Consider the following 18,881-nt stretch of genomic DNA (forward strand, 5'->3'; position numbering starts at 1 on the left):
TATATGTTTGTTTGTCTATGTATTGTGAATTGTAATGTGTTTAATTTATGTTGGAAAACCAATAAAAATTTATTAAAAAAAAAAACAAATCCCCGTGACAGGGTGAGCTCCCATCGCTCGGTCCCAGCTCCTGCCAACCTAGCAGTTCGAAAGCACACCAAAAAGTACAAGTAGATAAATAGGTACCGCTCAGGCGGGAAGGTAAACGGCGTGAACTGTGAGCCCTTGAAAACAGCTAAACAAGGCATGGTATGCTGTGCCCATCCCAAGAGGAGACTTCCCTTGAGTCTTTGTACAAGTCACAACTGTAGTTTGCCGCCTCCAAGTCAGTAGTTCATTTAGGAGCTGGTCCTTCTTAAGTTGGGCAATTCTTACTCTTTCACGTTGTAAAACTAAGCCCTTTTGGGTGCATGACTGCAGTGCGACTCCAATTTCACTTCAGGAAAAAAGCAGCATCAGTAACGGTCCTCAGCTATCAGAAGTCCTGGAAACACTGTGTTAAGCAGATCCCAAACAAAGCTGATATTTTACTATCTCTATCCTTAGTTAACAGCTAACGTCAATATACTGCAAGATCAGAGGATAATGGTACCCTGCTGCTAGATAAGTGCCCAATCAAAATCACAATGTTTATTTTCCTGGCAGGAGACATTGATCCTGTGATAGTTCCCTATTTCAATGACATTCTTGCCAGAGACTTAGCCTGATGATATCCAGGCCTTTTAAAATGGATATTGGCTTCATAAAGGGGCAGCAGCTCCTTTTATGACTGCCTATTAGCCACAGAGACTCTCTTTAAACATAAGAGAAGCACGAAGACTGCTAGGGAAATTGTAGCTGCACTAGATCATCACCATTTCAGCACACGGATAACAAAGTTAAACCCCATCTTTGGCTCCTTCAATACAGCCAGGATGTTGGAGAGGAAAGCAGGAACACTTGTTTATATTGTAAGCTCTCCAAGGCAGGTAAAGAAGAAAAAGTAAGACTTCTTGAGATTGCTTTTGGGTCTTGTGGCTCCTGTTCACTACAAAGCAACTTCCGAGCTGGAGAGGAGTTGGGGTTGCGGACCCACGCCCTCCCCACGCATGCGGGGACTGACTCACAGCCCCCGCGAGACTGAGTGAATCCTCGGGCGCGTCATCTCCCTGTCCAGCCAATCGGCTGGCCAGGGAGACGTGGCCCGGGCTATTTAGGGCCGGCGCGGCCGAGGATCTCCCTCTCTTCTTCGCTACAGCTGCTCCGGTTTCCCACCCCGCCCACCCTTAGGTTTGGCTCTCTCACATTGCTATGGACCTCGGTTGGTCGCCGTTAAGGGGGCTGGTAGGAATTTTTTCCACTTGGCAAACTGGCACCAGCCATTTGGTTTTTCACCTACCTCGTAGCAAATCGTCACAACTTCCTCGGCATTGGCGGTTAGGCATTGGTAGGGGTATTGTTATGCAAATGAGAGGGGGGGAGGAAGCGCCATCACCTTCCCCCAAAGCGAAGGGTAGTCTGGTAAAGGATTCCGGGGGGCGTTGCCCTGTCCGAAGCCTATGGAGGTGAGGGCCTAAGGCACGTCCCCGAGCGGTGACCCCAGGGGAGCTCTTAGTTGATGTACATCAGCAGGACTCCCCCCACTGGTGGTTAACCCTTGCTGGGCTTCATGCAATCAGGCTGAAGCCGGTTAGTCGATAGGACCAATGCCTAAGCCAATACCGCTCAATTCCTGCAATCAATAAAGTTGTGGCCTTTTCCGCCCATTAACCTTAAATGCTGTGTCTTGTGTCTTTATTTTCCAAGAGGGGAGGCGGGACTTGCCATGTAACCTTAGCTTAAAAAACCCTACATTTGTTTTGGAAGAAAGGGTATGCTGTGGTGGGAGTGTTTTAGATGAAGTCTCTCTCCAAGTGTATCCATTGTTTCATCTCATCTTCTAGAATGTATGGGATTATGTGGCATACTTGGTTGGCAATGTAGTATAGCTCTATGTTGGGGATTCACCATCCCCCTTCTGAGGTGGGGAGGTGCAGATTTTTGGGACTTATTCTTGGCTTTTTGTGTGAGAAGATAAACGAGCATAGTTTTTTCTGCCATTTGCAGAGTTGGGTTGGTGGAATCCAGATTGGAAGGGTTTGGAAGAGGTAGCTTAATTCTGGAAGGGTTTTCTGAATTCTAAAAAGTTTTTCTTTTTTAATCCTGACATATGGGCAGGCAGGCTAGTAACTTTTGATATCTTCTCTATAAGGCTGGCTTAATTATGCCTTTATATACAGCGGTACCTTGGGTTAAGAATTTAATTCATTCTGGAGGTCCGTTCTTAACCTAAAACTGTTCCTAACCTGAAGCACTACTTTAGCTAATGGGGCCTCCCGCTGCCACCACAGGATTTCTGTTCTTATCCTGAAGCAAAGTTCCACCTTAAGAAGGGAGCAGGTTGTTGTGTCACAGCCTGCGTATTTCCTGTTCACAGGATGTTTCTGTTTGTACATAGCTTTCGTTTTCTCTCTGTGCCTGAACATCGAAGCAGGCAGTCATGTTTTTTTCTTTGTTCTGACCAACGCTGAATAAAGTTGTAAATAATGCTCTCCTGAGTGCATCTTTCGTTGTACGAACTCTGCTGATAGAGCGTGCACGAGCTCTGGAATGTGGCAAGCTATTTCTGAGGCTCGTGTCGCTAATTGACTGATACTGCGTTTCTACGAGAGATCGATGGATCGTCCGGAGACGGCGTGGGGGCATGATGGCCTCTGTCTCCCTGGCAGTATCCCAACAGGTACCACTGTAATTGAATTTAATCTCCCCAAGGGAGTGTAAATTAGTCCAGAAAAGGCTGGCATCTGTTATGGGGTCAATATAGCACCATGGTCCTGTTCAGATTGAGTCTTAGCTTGTTCACCTACAGTGAGGGGGGAAAGTATTTGATCCCCTGCTAAATTTGCCCGTTTGCCCTCTGACGAAGAAATGACCAGTCCATAATTTTAATGGTAGGTTTATTGTAGCTGTGAGAGACAGAATAACAACATTATAACGTTATAATATGTGCATTATAATGAGTGAAATAAGTATTTGATCCCCTATCAACCAGCCAGTAGCACATGAATCTCTGACTTTTGTCTTCTGGGTTTCTGGGGGTTTTCCTGTTGTTATTCTGTCTCTCACAGCTACAATAAACCTACCATTAAAATTGTGGATTGGTCATTTCTTCGTCAGAGTGCAAACAAGCAAATTTAGCAGGGGATAAAATAATTTTTTCCCCTCACTGTACATCCAAACCATCAGCGACAGTTCAGAAGCTCCACAGCTTCACTAGACCTTGATAGTAAGGAGATATAGAGCTGCGTATTATCTGCATATTAGTGACATCCACCTGCAAAGCTCTGGGTGACACCCCTCAGTAGCTTCATGTAAATAAGGCATGGGGAAACTTTGGCCCTCCAGATGTTGCTGAACTGCAAATCCCATTGGCCATGCTTGCTAGGACTTATGGGACTTGTAGTTGAGCAACATGACAAGGGACAAAGATCCCCCACTCCTGTTATAAATGTTTTGCAGGACATGGGTGGCGCTGTAGTCTAAACCACTGAGCCTCTTGGGCTTGCCAATCAGAAGGCTGGTGGTTCGAATCCCCATGATGAGGTGAGCTCCCGTTGCTCTGTCCTGCCAACCTAGCAGTTCAAAAGCACACCAGTGCAAGTAGATGAATAGGTACCACTGTGGCGGGAAGGTAAACAGCATTTCCATGCACTCTGGCTTCCGTCGCAGTGTTCTATTGCACCAGAAGCGGTTTAGTCATGCTGGCCACATGACCTGGAAAGCTGTCTGTGGACAAACGCCAGCTCCCTCAGCCTGAAAACGAGATGAGCGCCGCAACCCTATAGTCACCTTTGACTGGACATAACCATCCAGGGGTTCTTTACCTTTTACCTTATAAATGTTAGCACTCCAGATCTCCATGTGAGGACAAAGACCAAGGCACTGAGCAGGAGTCCTCCCAAAACACCTTATTGAATCGACCGTCCAGGAACTATGAGTCACGATAATACAGTGACCCCAAGTTGATCCAGAACAATACCACAGTTGGTGGTATTGAAAGCCACTGAGAATGCTTATGCAGTAACAGCAGCAAGAATATTATTGGCCCAAAAATGGAAGCAAGAAGAGTTACCGACGATTGAAGAATGGAGGATGAAGTTAATGGACTATGCAGAATTAGATAAACTAACAGGAAGGATTCGAAACCGGCGAGACCAGAAATTCACGGAAGACTGGAGTAAATTTATGGACTATTTGAAAAGTAATTGTGAAGAACAGACAACATTTGTAGGGTTGCAAGAAGTTTTGGGAGGAGTATTATTAGAAGGATTGTAAAAATGGACAAGGGGGAGGATGATTTGTTAAGAGATGTAAAGGCAATATAAAGTTAAGAAATGCATAAGAAGTGGTTAAAATGGTGGATCATCAGAGGTGCTGATGGAAGTCTAAAAAGATTGTATAAGTGATAAGTTTTGTGGTACATTTTATAATTTATATGTTAAAATTAATAAAAAATATTATTAAAAAAAGCCACTGAGAATGCTAATGGGCTCAACAGAAACGCATTCCCACTGTCTGTCTGTCTCCTGACACAGCCCATCTGCACTAGGGCAACCAGGCAGCTTCAGCCCCCAAACTGGGTAGGAAACCAAACTAAAATGGGCCCATTTCATATGGAGCCATGCTTGTAAACCTAACCAAATATGAACAAAGCACAGGCCCCACTGGAATCTCATTTGATCGAGAGCTCTTCTGCGGCAGTAGTTCATGATAGCTAGCCACATCTAATAAGCATAACAAGAGACTAATTTAGGACATCCTGAAGTAGCGTTCTCATTAATATTATGCTGAAAAGGCACTTTGGCCTGCAACTTCTTTTTTTAGCTGCAAATCCTGTTGCAGCTAAACCATAATAATCAGAGTTGTGCAGGTGGGATAAAATAAAGCATTGTTAATACAGCAGCATGCTGCCAATTTAAAGTATTTGGCTTACTTTAAATTGGCAGCACGCTGCTGTATTAGCGGTGCTTCATTTTATCCTACCTGCAAAACTCTGTTTATCGTTACTAGACAGGTATTCAGGAACCACACTGCTATTTGAGAATCCAGTTCACATTTGTATATGTGCGTGTATGTTGTAATTTTACGAGTTCCCATTAGAGATGGTAGAATGCCTCCCTTGTCGCACAGATTCAAAGAGCTGGAAGGGCTCATCCAGCCCAACTCCTTGCAATGCAGGAATACGCAGCTGTCCTTTACAGGGATCAAACCACGCTCAAATTCAATTTTAAATATGCCATTACTAGCCACCTAACTTCTGGATATCTGTCTAGAATCAAATATCTGTCCCCACTGAGAATCTGTCCCCCCCGGAATCAGATATCTGTCTCCCTTGGGAAGGGCAAATTTGCTGCATTAGTTCTTCCATTATCTAAAAATTCCACATTTTTGGGGCACCAGTACTCTTCCAAAGGTGTTTAGCAACTACTCTGTGGACAAACGCCGGCTCCCTTGGCCTGAAGGTCAGATGAGTACCACAACCCCATAGTCACCTTTGACTGGACTTAACTGTCCGGGGGTCCTTTACCTTTTTTTTTTTTTTTTACCTTCCATGATCAGTGCAGAATTTGAATCAGTTGCAAGTGAGTAGAATTATTTGGCAGAATGACAGATTTTCCTGGTTTGTACCTGTTGGGAATACAGAAGATGACCGTATGTTTGAATCATTCCCAACAACAATCCCTTGCACTTGGAAAAGCACTTGTCAATGGCAAGACTAAACTGAACCTGTTTTCATTATATAGGGTGTTATGTACTGAAGTTCTCACCCTGGGCCAGCAGGGGGATACTGTAGATAGTTATGCAAATGAAGGATCGAAAGTGACGTTCAGTGATTGGCTAGTTACAGAAAATGGTTACTGCTGCATTCTAGTGGAGCTCTATATAAGCAGGCTGACTAAGCTCCTCAGTTCAGTTCTGTTCCAGCTTACAAACAAAGAGCTGCTTGGAAGAATCGCTGTGTCGTCTGATATGTTCGCCCACAACTTAACATAGGGATTTCCTATGAAGGAGCAAGTATCTGTGGGAAACCCAAATGGCTGTTTGCTCCGATTGAGTGCTAAAGAGCTGTTTTCCCTCGGATAAGAGGAAGTGTAGATCAGCCATTAGATAGGACTTAACCTTGTTATTCTATATGCTTAGTGACTCTACTTTTAATAATGTTTTGCACCACTTTTTTCAGAGCAGTTAATTCCCTGGATCCTTCCAAGAACAAAGAATAAATTTTAAAAATTGGTGTTATATTGAGCACTTGTTATTTTTCAGGCTTTCAAGCTGATCTTAGGAAGAAGTTAGTCATTTTTGTTATAAGAATAGATGTCATCTGGATCTTGTTATTCGTTCATTTTTAACTTCTCCCTAAGAACTAGAGCTTCTTCTCTTGTCACCACAATTTTCCTCCGTTCCTTAGACACCCTTCCTAAGAAAGTTAGTGCATGCATAGGGATCTACCCAACATCAAATTCTCCCTATTTGTTCTAATTCATAAGTATCATAATTCATAAGGGGATTCAAGAACACAATGAACTTGGGCTATTAGCAAAATATTTACAGACTTATTACATTTATAGACAGTTATTCAGCACATTAACTTTCCACACTCCAGCACCGTTAAACCTCCAGCTCTAGCTATACATTATTAATACCAACAAGTGAATTTAGATGACATTGAAATGCAGAAGCTGAGAATGAAAACTCTAGCACAGCCTTCCTGAAGACATTCTTAAAGATTTAGAATCGGGGATTACTAGCTCCTCCAATAGGCCACTTTTGTACCTTCCCTTCATTCCCCTTTCCAAGCTTGACCTGCCTGCCCTATCCAAGCTTTGCCCAAGGAAGCCCCTGCTGTTTTACAGTTCCGATCAATAAAACTGCATCCTGGCAGGTAACTAGTACTGGATTCAGAAAGGACTTCAGAGCTACCCTGCAGAGATCTGTTGCTATTGATCTGTCCTCCCCCATCCCGCTGGCGGTCACACCCACGATACACCTGTTATCAACCGTGCTCTGTCCCCGGCTCACCATATTCTGCCAAGTGAAAAAGAATATGCCAGGTTGCTACCCAGCAAAACCTGATACCGTATTTTTCGCTCTATAGGATGCACTTTTTCCCCTCCCAAAATGAAGGGGAAATGTGTGTGCGTCCTATGGAGTGAATGCAGGCTTTCGCTGAAGCCTGGAGAGCGAGAGGGGTCGGTGTGCACCGACCCCTCTCAACTCTCCAGGCTTCAGGAAGCTATCAGCAAGCCTTCGGAGCGTGGCGGGAGTTCCCGACGGGCTCCGAAGGCTTGCGGATTGCAGCCTGCAGCCCAGGGAGCACAGCGCCAACTCCCACTGCGCTCCCCGGGCTTCAGGCAGCTATCCGCAAACCTTTGGAGCGCTCCCCCAGCCCACAAGCTCTGGGAGCGGCGGCAAGGCTGCACAACCTTGCCTCCGCTCCCAGACCTATTCTGGGGGCTGGGGTCAGGGGAAGCTCAGGCTTTGCCCGCCCCAGCCCCGCAGCTAAAAAGGAAGCCGCGCGCAGCCTCTCCCGGCTGGGGAGGTTGTGCGTGGCTAAAGAGAAAGCCAAGACCGCCACTGGGATGGATCCCGCTGGCTGTCTTGGTTCCTTTGCTCTTTGGGGCTGGGGGGAAAATTAAAAAAAAAATTCTTTATCCCCCCCCCTAAAAACTAGGTGCGCCCTATGGTCCGGTGCGCCCTATGGAGCGAAAAATACGGTAATATGCATCCTGGATGCAGGAGACTTTTTCGGATGCTGTACACAGGACATCATCCCCATGCCATCCATGTCCCACACTGTCTATCTAAAGTGTATTCTGCTGGGGCAGTTTCTAATCCATTTTGTGCCAAGAATGAACTTTTCAAGTTCATTTGTGTGCATTTCCTGCATTCGTGTACACGGAGAGTGCTTGCCTAGGTCACCTGAAATTGGGGCAGGCCTACTGTCAAGGGGCTGTCAGGAACGCAGGTTCATCCGCAGGCCAGGAAAAGGACTCGAGGCACAAATTGCAATCAGCTTTTATTCACCAAAGCAAAAACACAACAGGGTTCATCTGGGCTAATCTGCCCTAGTTGACAATGTTGCTGAAACTAGTGTCTGGCTCCTCCTTCCTTCTCTAGCCCTCTCCTTCTAGACTCCTCCCAAGCAGCCACAGACTCCGGCAAGGGGGAAATAATAAATTTACTTGTTGGTATTAATAATGTATAGCTAGAGCTGGAGGTTTAACGGTGCTGGAGTGTGGAAAGTTACTGTGATGAATAACTGTCTATAAATGTAATACGGTAAGTCTGTAAATATTTTGCTAATAGCCCAAGTTCATTGTGTTCTTGAATTCCCTCCACCCCCGTGTGATACTTATGAATTAGAACGTATAGGGAAAATTTGATGTTGGGTAGATCCCTATGCATGCACTAACTTTCTTAGGAAGGATTTCTAGGGAACTGAGGGGAAATGTGGTGACAAGAGAAGCCCTAGTCCTTATGGAGAAGTTAAAAATGAATGAATAACAAGATCCAGATGACATCTATTCTTATAACAAAAATCAACTAACTTCTTCCTAAGATCAGCTTGTCAATCTGAAAAATAACAAGTGGTCAATATAACACAAATTTATTATTATTTATTTATTTATTTATTTACTGTTCTTGGAAGGATCCAGAGAATTAACTGCTCTGAGAAAAGTGGTGCAAAACATTATTAAAAATAGAGTCAATAAGCATATAGAATAACAAGTCAAGATTAAGTCCTATCTAATGGCTGATCTCCACTTCCTCTTCTCCCAGGGAAAACCGCTCTTTAGCACTCAATCGGAGCAAACAGCTATTTGGGTTCCCCACAAATGCTTACTCCTTCTGGCCTGCTTCACAGCAACGTGCAAGGCTCTTCGTGATCTGGGTGTCAGCAAAGGAGGAGATCTAGCTGAAGGGGAGCTGTCCAGCTTCTGGGCAGCTGAAGTCTGGCTCCTCTCTGTCAGAATCTGAGCTCACACTGCAACTCTGAGAACTCAGCCCTGCCCTGGAATGGCTTTCCTCTTCTGACCCTCTGTGTTCACTCAAACCTCTTGTTTCTATCACCTGCCAGCTTGTCCCTTCCACAGACTTTCCGCATCCCACTCACACTAGCCTTGCCTGGATCATGTGCCCTGACTCATCCCCATGGCAGTCTTTTCCTGTCCACAGGAGGAAGAAAGCCCTCCTGAATGGGAAATAATGAGTTTCTGGATAGCAGGGAGTCAGCCAGGTTCCTTTCCCTAGTTTCCTTCCCAACACAGGAGCATAAGAAGTTGTGTTATACTGAGTCAAACCATTGGTCCATCAACCTCACTGTTGTCTACACTGATTGGCAGCAGCCCAAAGCCAGTATCACAATTTCAGGTTGGAGAGTAATTATTATATGGTCAGCATTCAAAACTCCCATTGTTCTAGGAGCATTTTGCCACAGGGAATTTCATTAGCAAGAGCAGTTTCTGAGCTCGGGGACCAAGATTTTCGATTAAAACTGCAGAGTGGAAGGAAAGGAGGACCTTTTCTGCCTCCTCACTTCTAGCTGCTCTCTGAAGACTGGAGAAGAGACCCTCCTAAGAATATTAGGGGGGTGGGGAAGGGCAAGGACTAGACCATGTGAGAAATGAACATAATATTTTAGCCGCAGTTCATTCACTTGCAGCTTTGTATGGTTTTCCCAGTAGTGATGTATGGAAGTGAGAGTTGGACCATAAAGAAGGCTGATCGCCGAAGAATTGATGCTTTTGAATTCTGGTGCTGGAGGAGACTCTTGAGAGTCCCATGGACTGCAAGAAGATCAAACCTATCCATTCTGAAGGAAATCAGCCCTGAGTGCTCACTGGAAGGACAGATGCTGAAGCTGAGACCTCGATACTAGGACCACCTCACGAGAAGAGAAGACTCCCTGGAAAAGACCCTGATGTTGGGAAAGATGGAGGACACAAGGAGAAGGGGATGACAGAGGACGAGATGGTTGGACAGTGTTCTCGAAGCTACGAACATGAGTTTGACTGCGGGAGGCAGTGGAAGACAGGAGTGGCTGGCGTGCTCTGGTCCATGGGGTCATGAAGAGTCGGACACAGCTAACGACTAAACAACAACATCAAAATTCTTGTGATAAAAAAGCACTCCTGGACATTCCGTTGTTGCACCCATAACCTAGGCATAAGGTGCCATTTAGCTCCTAGCTTTCGTTTCTCTGTTTCTAACACTGCATATGGTCATTGCAATAGGTGCATACTCTCCAACATTTCTGTGATGAAAATAAGGTTGAACTATTCAACAACAACAACAACAACATTTATACCCTGCCCATCTGACTAGGTTGCCCCAGCCACTCTGGATGGCTTCTAATATATATAAAAAGATAAAGCATTAAACATTAAGAAACGTCTCTATACAGGGCTGCCTTCAGATGTCTTCTAAAGGTTGTCTAGTTACTTATCTCCTTTGCTCATGGGTTGCAATAACTTGATACCCTCCAACATATCTTGGATGAAAATAGTGACATCCTACCACACCCTCTAATTAAAACAGAGATGTCCTAAGGAAAAGCGGGACATTCCAGGATCAAATTAGAAACTAGGATGGCTTCTGGAACTGTCCCTGGAAAATAGGGAAACTTGGAGGGCCTGTAAGGTGGTAGTTTAAAAGTTTGGCTACCAAATGAAGGACCAGCTGCAGTTTGTGAAGAAAGAAAGAAAGAAAGAAAGAAAGAAAGAAAGAAAGAAAGAAAGAAAACTGATAAACAGCTACCTAAGACATGAAGAGGAAAATTAATGTTATCTAGTTCATTATGATGAGATAAGTGCATTGTTAGGGGCTAGCCTTTGAATTAGATTAACTTTTTTTTAAAAAAAAGGCATGTTAGAGACAAAAAGGCATTATTAACATCGTTTGCGATGGGAAACTTTGTTCCTTCTCTGAAATGTGTTTTGGGGCCTATATGGGGGGAAAGTGGGGGGAGCCAATTTATAGTCTTTCTTTCATCAGGAATCTTTTCATTGCACCCAGTTAATGGATCCTACTGCAGACACACAGTGCTTGTTATGCTAATTTAGATATAATAAAAAATATATACCTCAGTTCTTCAAAGTAATATTATGTACCTTCCGAAATCCTGTTGAAACTGTTAAAGCACATAACAAAAGATCATGCTGTTAATGTTGCTCCACTTTCATGTTGCTATTTTGGTTTTCTTTTCTCGAGATATTTTTTCATGTCACCAGTAATAAATGGGACCTGTCCTCCCCTTCCCCTGGGGATGAGAGTTTTATGCATTTTGCTGAGATTGTGGAAGTGCAGGCAAAGGAAGACAGGGAGGAGAGCCTTGCATTGGGACCAGCCCATTCGTAACTTTACCACTGTGTTAGCTGGAAAAGTAGGAAGATAACAATTATTTGTGATATACTCCGAAGTCATTCTTCTATTTTATTTTTTGTCAGGTCCTCTGGGAAATTTTCTTCGCTGCTATATATATATATATATATATATATATATATATGCATCCGAAAGCCGCAGTGGGCAAGGTTTAAGATACTTGGCAAATCTTCAAAGGTTATTGCTTTTATTCTGACACCCAGTGTCTTATTTGAAGATGATAAACAGGCACTTCTGAATGTGCTTGCCTGCAATAGACCAGGAGTCCATCCATTACAAAGGGATGATCACTGGAAGTACCAGAGATTGTCTAAGACGCTTTGCGGCCTGAGGCACAAAATTCAATGAGTGTCTTTCCCATGGTGCTAAAAATACAATCGTAAACTACCAAACTGATATGGCCAGTCTTCTTTGGTCGCATCCCAAAAATCTGCTACAGAAGATGGGTCACCACACCTTGCCTAATGAAAAGGCCTGTCCTGCAAGAGACCAAAACTCTACTGTTATGGTACCAGTCTGGCTGAGAGGCCAGGGCATGAAGTAAAAGGCTGGGGAAGAATCAACTTTACGTGGAGAACAACCAGAAGTAGACAGCAGCAATGAGCAGAGAACAGATAGACAGGTATGGGCAGCTGAACGGGGATGCGGGTGGCGCTGTGGTCTAAACCACTGAGCATCTTGGGCTTGCCAATCAGAAGGTCGGAGGTTCGAATCCCTGCAACAGAGTGAGCTCCCGTTGCTCTGTCCCAGCTCCTCCCAACCTAGCCAGTGCAAGTAGATAAATAGGTACCGCTGTGGTAGGAAGGTAAACGCTGTTTCCGTGCGCTCTGGTTTCTATCACGGTGTTCTGTTGCTCCAGAAGCTGTTTAGTCCTGCTGGCCACATGACCTGGAAAGCTGTCTGTGGACAAACGCCAGCTCCCTCAGCCTGAAAGTGAGATGAGCACCGCAACACCAGTCGCCTTCGACCGGACTTAACCATCCAGGCATCCTTTACCTTTTACCTTAGTGCAATATATTCTGAAGCCTTAAGCGGATGTACCTTCCAATCTGCAGGGAGTCCTCAAAGTGCCACAACAGAGAATGCCACTCTTGCCTAGTCTGAGACAGCCCTGGCATCTGCTGGAATACTGGAAGGAATCCAGCGCTGCTTTATTGCTGCCTCGGGTGACTGCTTACACGGCTTGAGCTGTCAGGCCAGCCTGGGATGCAGGAACAGGCAGCGATGCAGTCTTTGATAACAGCTGCAGAAAATAAGGAAGGGAAACGGGGAACTAAGCTTGGAAAAAAATATATTTTCAGTGCTCAGCATGCCTTTTTAAAAAGAGCCTGCACACTTCTCTCTGCAATCCAATTGTCGTCGTCCCCCTTCTCACACACACACACACACACACACACACTTATTGAGGATATTCTTAATGATACAAAAACAGTATGTACAAAAAGGCTGCACTCTGACACATCCGAGGTTACACCAGGCATGTAAGTTTACAAGTCTTATGAGCTCACCTAGACAAAAACAACCCCGGTCTTGGACAAATAAACCCACATGCAACATTCACAAGCTTTGCTTCGCACAAGGAGACAACTAGGGAGTTTTGACAAATGCCACATTATATGATATGGAAGGTTTTGTCTGACACTAACCTTTACACAGCTGTATTCCAAACAGAAATGAAATGTTTTAAAACATCCCTTTTTTGTGCAAAGCATTTATTGCCATCATAGCACTTCAGTAACCACCAGATTATCTTTATTATCTTGGGGTAAAAGGTAAAGGGACCCCTGACCAGTAGGTCCAGTCGCAGATGACTCTGGGGTCGTGGCGCTCATCTCGCTTTATTGGCCAAGGGAGCCGGCGTACAGCTTCCGGGTCATGTGGCCAGCATGATTAAGCCGCTTCTGGCGAACCAGAGCAGCACATGGAAACACCGTTTACCTTCCTGCCGGAGCAGTACCTATTTATCTACTTGCACTTTGACGTGCTTTCGAACTGCTAGGTTGGCAGGAGCAGGGACTGAGCAACAGGAGCTCACCCCGTCGCGGGGATTCGAACCACCAACCTTCTGATCAGCAAGCCCTATGCTCTGTGGTTTAACCCACAGTTTTCTGAAATCAATTTGCGCTCAAGCCTTCTTCACCTAGAAATCCCCGCCATGCTTGCTGCCAGCGCCAATACAAAGCTTCCTTTTCTGTACAAGATGCAACAAAATGTAGCTTTTTATTTTCTCAATTATGGACTTCAGAAAGGCAAAGCTCAGAGAACTGTCGCTAGGGAAATGTTTTTGACAACGAAGCCCTGGGAAGGATCCGTTATTAATCTCCAAAGTATTTGGAAGCGTATTGTGCATGCCAATAATGAGACTGGACCTTTGCCAAACTGTTTCACAGAGGAAAAATGTCTCCCCCGCCTCTTATGTTCAATTTCTTAATATCTTAAATTTTTTTTTTTACCGTGGTTGTATCTCATCTAGAAAGAGAGTAGGAAGTTGTGCCGCGAGTCTCCTGCCCCCTAGATCTAAAACGAGACATTAAGAAGAAATTCTAACATTTCAGAGCACTGCATCTGTTTGAATAGCAAAACACCTGCAGCAGCCAACAACAGAGAAAGTGAGATTTCCTTATCCCCTCTGGCAAAAAGCGGGAGGGGAGTGTGCTGCCCTGAGGTTGACAGCATGACAGTGGCTGTCTCCTTGTCTAGAGCATGCAAGGTGAACAGAATGCGGAATTTATTAGCATGACAGCAAGCAGTGGTTTGGGGAACCGGTGGATCCCACAGCTTCTGAGAAACTTCCTTCCTCATGAGGTGAATATATGAACTCGTAGGGGGGAAAGGCTTCTATTCCATTTTCAAGTTATCAGAGGAAACAGTGTATTTCTTAACAATAGTGGGGGAGACTTAAGTCTCTCTATTGTACTATGTGCTTACCAACAACACCAAAATATTATTATTAATAATAATAATAATCTGAAGCCCCCTGCTTTGTACCGTGGGGTACTTAGAAGACCCTGAAGATGCAGGATAATCCTGTCAGGAGAAAGAAACTTCATGCGTAGTGAGGCCTGGAGCTGTCCAGTGTCTCATAAGGACTCAAAGAGGTATATGTGGTGGTACCTTGGTTCTCAAACTTAATCCGTTCCAGAAATCCATTCCAAAACCAAAGCGTTCCAAAACCAAGGCGCGCTTTCTCGTAATGCAAAATGGATGAATCCGTTCCAGACTTTTAAAAACAAGCCCTAAAACAGCAATTCAACATGAATTTTACTATCTAACGAGACCATTGATCCATAAAATGAAAGCAATAAACCATATACTGCAGTCACACAGTCAATCGGTCAGTAGCTGAACTGGGTTTCACACAGTCACAAAAAATAAAAAGGAGCCGCAAAAATGCAAAATAAAGAGCAAAAACAGACAGACCTCAGCGTAACACTCAAAACTGAAGTGTGGCACTCAAAACGAAAAGTGTGGCACTCAAATCAGAAGTGTAACACTCAAAACAGAGCACATTCGGCTTCTGAAGAAAGTTCGCAAACCGGAACACTTACTTCCAGGTTTGCAGTGTTTGGGTTCCAAGTTGTCTGAGTACCAAGGTGTTTGGGAACCAAGGTACCACTGTATAGCAAACAGACCGGGAGCAGGTGGTGGGATAGGCTTCGCCAGCCTCGTTCCCAATTTTCTCCTCACTTTCTACTGACACCCATGCAAATTTGAGCTTCTGATATTAGTTGCTGTGTGGAATGTGAAGAATAAAGGCAAGTTGTTTAAAAGGTATTTTTTATTTGAAAGATGTAATCCACAAAACATAATCTTGGCTTTAGACATTTACAGTGGTACCTCGAATTAAGTACTTAATTCGTTCCAGAGGTCCTTTCTTAACCTGAAACTGTTCTTAACCTGAAGAACCACTTTAGCTAACGGGGCCTCCTGCTGCTGCCGCGCCGCCGGAGCCTGGTTTCTGTTCTTATCCTGAAGCAAAGTTCTTAACCTGAGGTACTATTTCTGGGTTAGCGGAGTGTGTAACCTGAAGCATATGTAACCTGAGGTACCACTGTGCTTATTTGTTTCTTAAAAAGTATACACCACTTCCTTGTAATCATCATCATCTCTTTTCTTTTCTTTTATAAAGATATTTATTAAATTTTCCAATTTTTAACAAACAAAAAAATTAAAAAAAAAACATATATTTCATATAACATACTTTTCAAGAACAAATTTCTCAGCCCTCCTCATACCTCCCCTTCTTGTATTCCATTTAAAATTATTTGTTCAGCAAATCCTTAACTTAAAGCATTACAGCTTATAATATCACCTTAATTTCCATACCCTTTTTTTCCATCTATGTTCCTTTATATCATTACAGCTAGAAACCCCTCAATTTCAATCCAACACCATTCAACTTTCCTTAATTTTGCAATATTTCTGTAAATAGTCCTTAATTTTTTTCCAATCTTCTTCTGCCGACTCTTCTACCTGGTCACGGATCATCATCATCATCTCAAAGTGGTTTGCAAAAAAAAAAAATTAGTTAGCCGGCCTCTGCATATTTCACTGAGAAGAGAAGGAATGGATCTGGGTATTGAGGCGGAATGGCTGGTGCAGCAGTATCTTAAACCGCAAACCACGCCCCCTCCAAGCCGCCCGGTTGGGCGCTTACCTGTGGGCGTGGTACGCCAGGCAGGTGAGTGGGGCAGGGGGCATAACGCTCCCTGCGTGACACAGAAATCGTGTCCCGCCCACAACACCTCCCCTCTGGGAGGAGGAGAGGCTTTTTGAGCAGGACAGTGGCGTATGGTAGGTTGACAGTGCCCGGGGCCACACAGAGGAAGGGAAATGGACAGCATGAGCATTCAACTCAAGAGCATTCAACTGCCTAACGGTATCTGTGCTATCCAGCAAATCACAGCCGCAGATATAAGATAAGTCATTCCATTGTCTGGAGAGGTTAGTTCCTGGTTCACACAGCAGTATTGAGGCAGCACCAGGTGTTGAAATTTTGCACCCCTAACAATTTGGCACCTGGGGCAACTGCCCCATGGCCCCCTCCATGCTACACTACTGCAGCAGGAGCACAAGATGAGAAGTGGATGGAGGCTTGTTTTTTAATATGGCCACCTTCTTTCTAAGCCTGCCTGCCACTGCCAACCCACTGCCAGTAACTGAACTAAAAATAAAAAATAGAAGCTCAGTTGTAAGCACCTTGTTGACACAGGTATAATGAGCAGTTTAGGAGAATTTATTTAAGAAGTTGTGCACACATTTCATTTTCATAATCAAACAACAGTCTTCTTTAAAAGTCATCTGAAAGATTTCACATTGTCTCCTGCACACAGTAAGCTCCTCACAAGCTTGAGAGGTTCTTAACTTCCTGAGGCTTGCAAAAGAAAGTCGCCCATTACAAAAACTAAGATGCGTTGCAAAAACTTTTCTAATGGATTGCCAGACTCCTATTTTTATCTTGTTACAGTTTGCCCTGTACAATGAGAAACCTGGTTAAAACTCCGAACTCGGAAAGAGCAACAGCCAGCTATAAAGTGAGGAAGTGAAGCTGTCAGGAGAGCCATACTGGAAAGTTTTCACTGTGTGGCAGGTTTTATGAAACGCTGCTATTCCAGCAAGGGAGGGGGGGAAATCACTTGTTCTAATACATAACTTGAGACTCACCAAGCCAAATATAGCTTGCTACCCATGTATATCAGCCCTGCAAGGGACTGCTAAACCTCCTGTTTTTACTGCTTGCTTCGTACGGCAAAAGCAGGCAGCTTGCTGAGCACTTGGCAGGCCGCAAGACATGGACAGAGGGCTGTGTTTGTTTTGGTGGGTCCCAAGATGTGCCGGTTGTTCTTGTAGCAGTTTTTATAATTGGCACCAGAAATGTACATTGCAAAGATGAGCCTTTTAACCCAAAAAGGAAGGAGGTACTTCAATTAGTTATGGAAATGTTAATGACCACAATTTTAAACTTTTTGACAGTTTGTGAGGAATACTGGGGAGTGGGGTTTTTAAATAGAAACAAGAAAGAAAGAAAGAAAGAAAGAAAGAAAGAAAGAAAGAAAGAAAGAAAGAAAGAAAATTCCCCCAAAACTTTGGAGCAGAAGAAATACCCCCAGAATTTCCAGGCTTTGTTGCTGCCTTTAGCCTACTTCAGTTTGCCAGGAGAGCATTTCAGAATAGCCATTGGTTAAATCCTGCAGCCCAATCACACAGAGGATGACGCTGTAGAAGGATGTAGAAGAATCCAGCAATCTGACCTAATTTGCCCCTTTGCCCCTCCCACCAGCGTAATACATGGGTCCATAAAATTATTATTATTATTATTATTATTATTATTATTATTATTATTATTATTTATCATTTATACCCCGCCCATTTGGGCGGCTCCCAACAAATATTAAAAACACGATAAAACATCAAATATTAAAAACTTCCCTAAACAGGGCTGCCTTCAGATTTCTTTTAAAAGTCAGATAGTTGTTTATCTGTTTGACATCTGGTGGGAGGGCATTCCACAGGTTCCACTAACGAGAAGGCCCTCTGCCTGGTTCCCTGTAACCTCACATCTCACAGTGAGGGAACCGCCAGAAGGCCCTCAGAGCTGGATCTCAGTGTCCAGACTGAACGGTGGGGGTGGAGACGCTCCTTCAGGTATACTGGGCCGAGGCTGTTTAGAGCTTTAAAGGTCAGCACCAACACTTTGAATTGTGCTCAGAAACGTACTGGGAGAGTTATGTACTGAAGTTCTCACCCTGGGCCAGCAGGGGAATTCTGTAGATAGTTTTCATTCAGTCCCACATATGCAAATAAGGGATTGAAAGTAAAGTTCAGTGATTGGATAGTTACAGAAAGTGGTTAGTGTTGCGTTGTAGTGCAGCTCTATATATGCCTGCTGACTGAACCCTTCAGTTCAGTTCTGTTCTGGCCTGTGAATAAACAAGAGCTGTTTGAAGAATCACTGTGTTGTCTGATATGTTCACCCACAACTTAACAGGGAGCCAATGTAGGTCTTTCAGGACCGGTGTTATATGGTCTGGACGGCCACTCCCAGTCACCAGTCTAGCTGCCGCATTCTGGATTAGTTGTAGTTTCCGAGTCACCTTCAAAGGTAGGTCCACATAGAGCACATTGCAGTAGTCCAAGCAGGAGATAACCAGAGTATGCACCACTTTGGCGACACAGTCTGCAAGCAGGTAGGGTCTCAGTGTGCGTACCAGATGGAGCTGGTAGGCAGCCGATCTAGACACAGAATCGAGCTACGCCTTCATGGACAGCTGTGAGTCCAAAATGACTCCCAGGCTGAGCACCTGGTCCTTCAGGGGCACAGTTACCCCATTCAGGACCAGGGAGTCCTCCACACCTGCCCATTCCCTGTCCCCCAAAACAGTACAGTGGTACCTCGGGTTACAGACGTTTCAGGTTACAGA

Source organism: Podarcis raffonei, chromosome 9, assembly GCF_027172205.1.
Source record: "Podarcis raffonei isolate rPodRaf1 chromosome 9, rPodRaf1.pri, whole genome shotgun sequence".
NCBI lineage: Eukaryota > Metazoa > Chordata > Lepidosauria > Squamata > Lacertidae > Podarcis > Podarcis raffonei.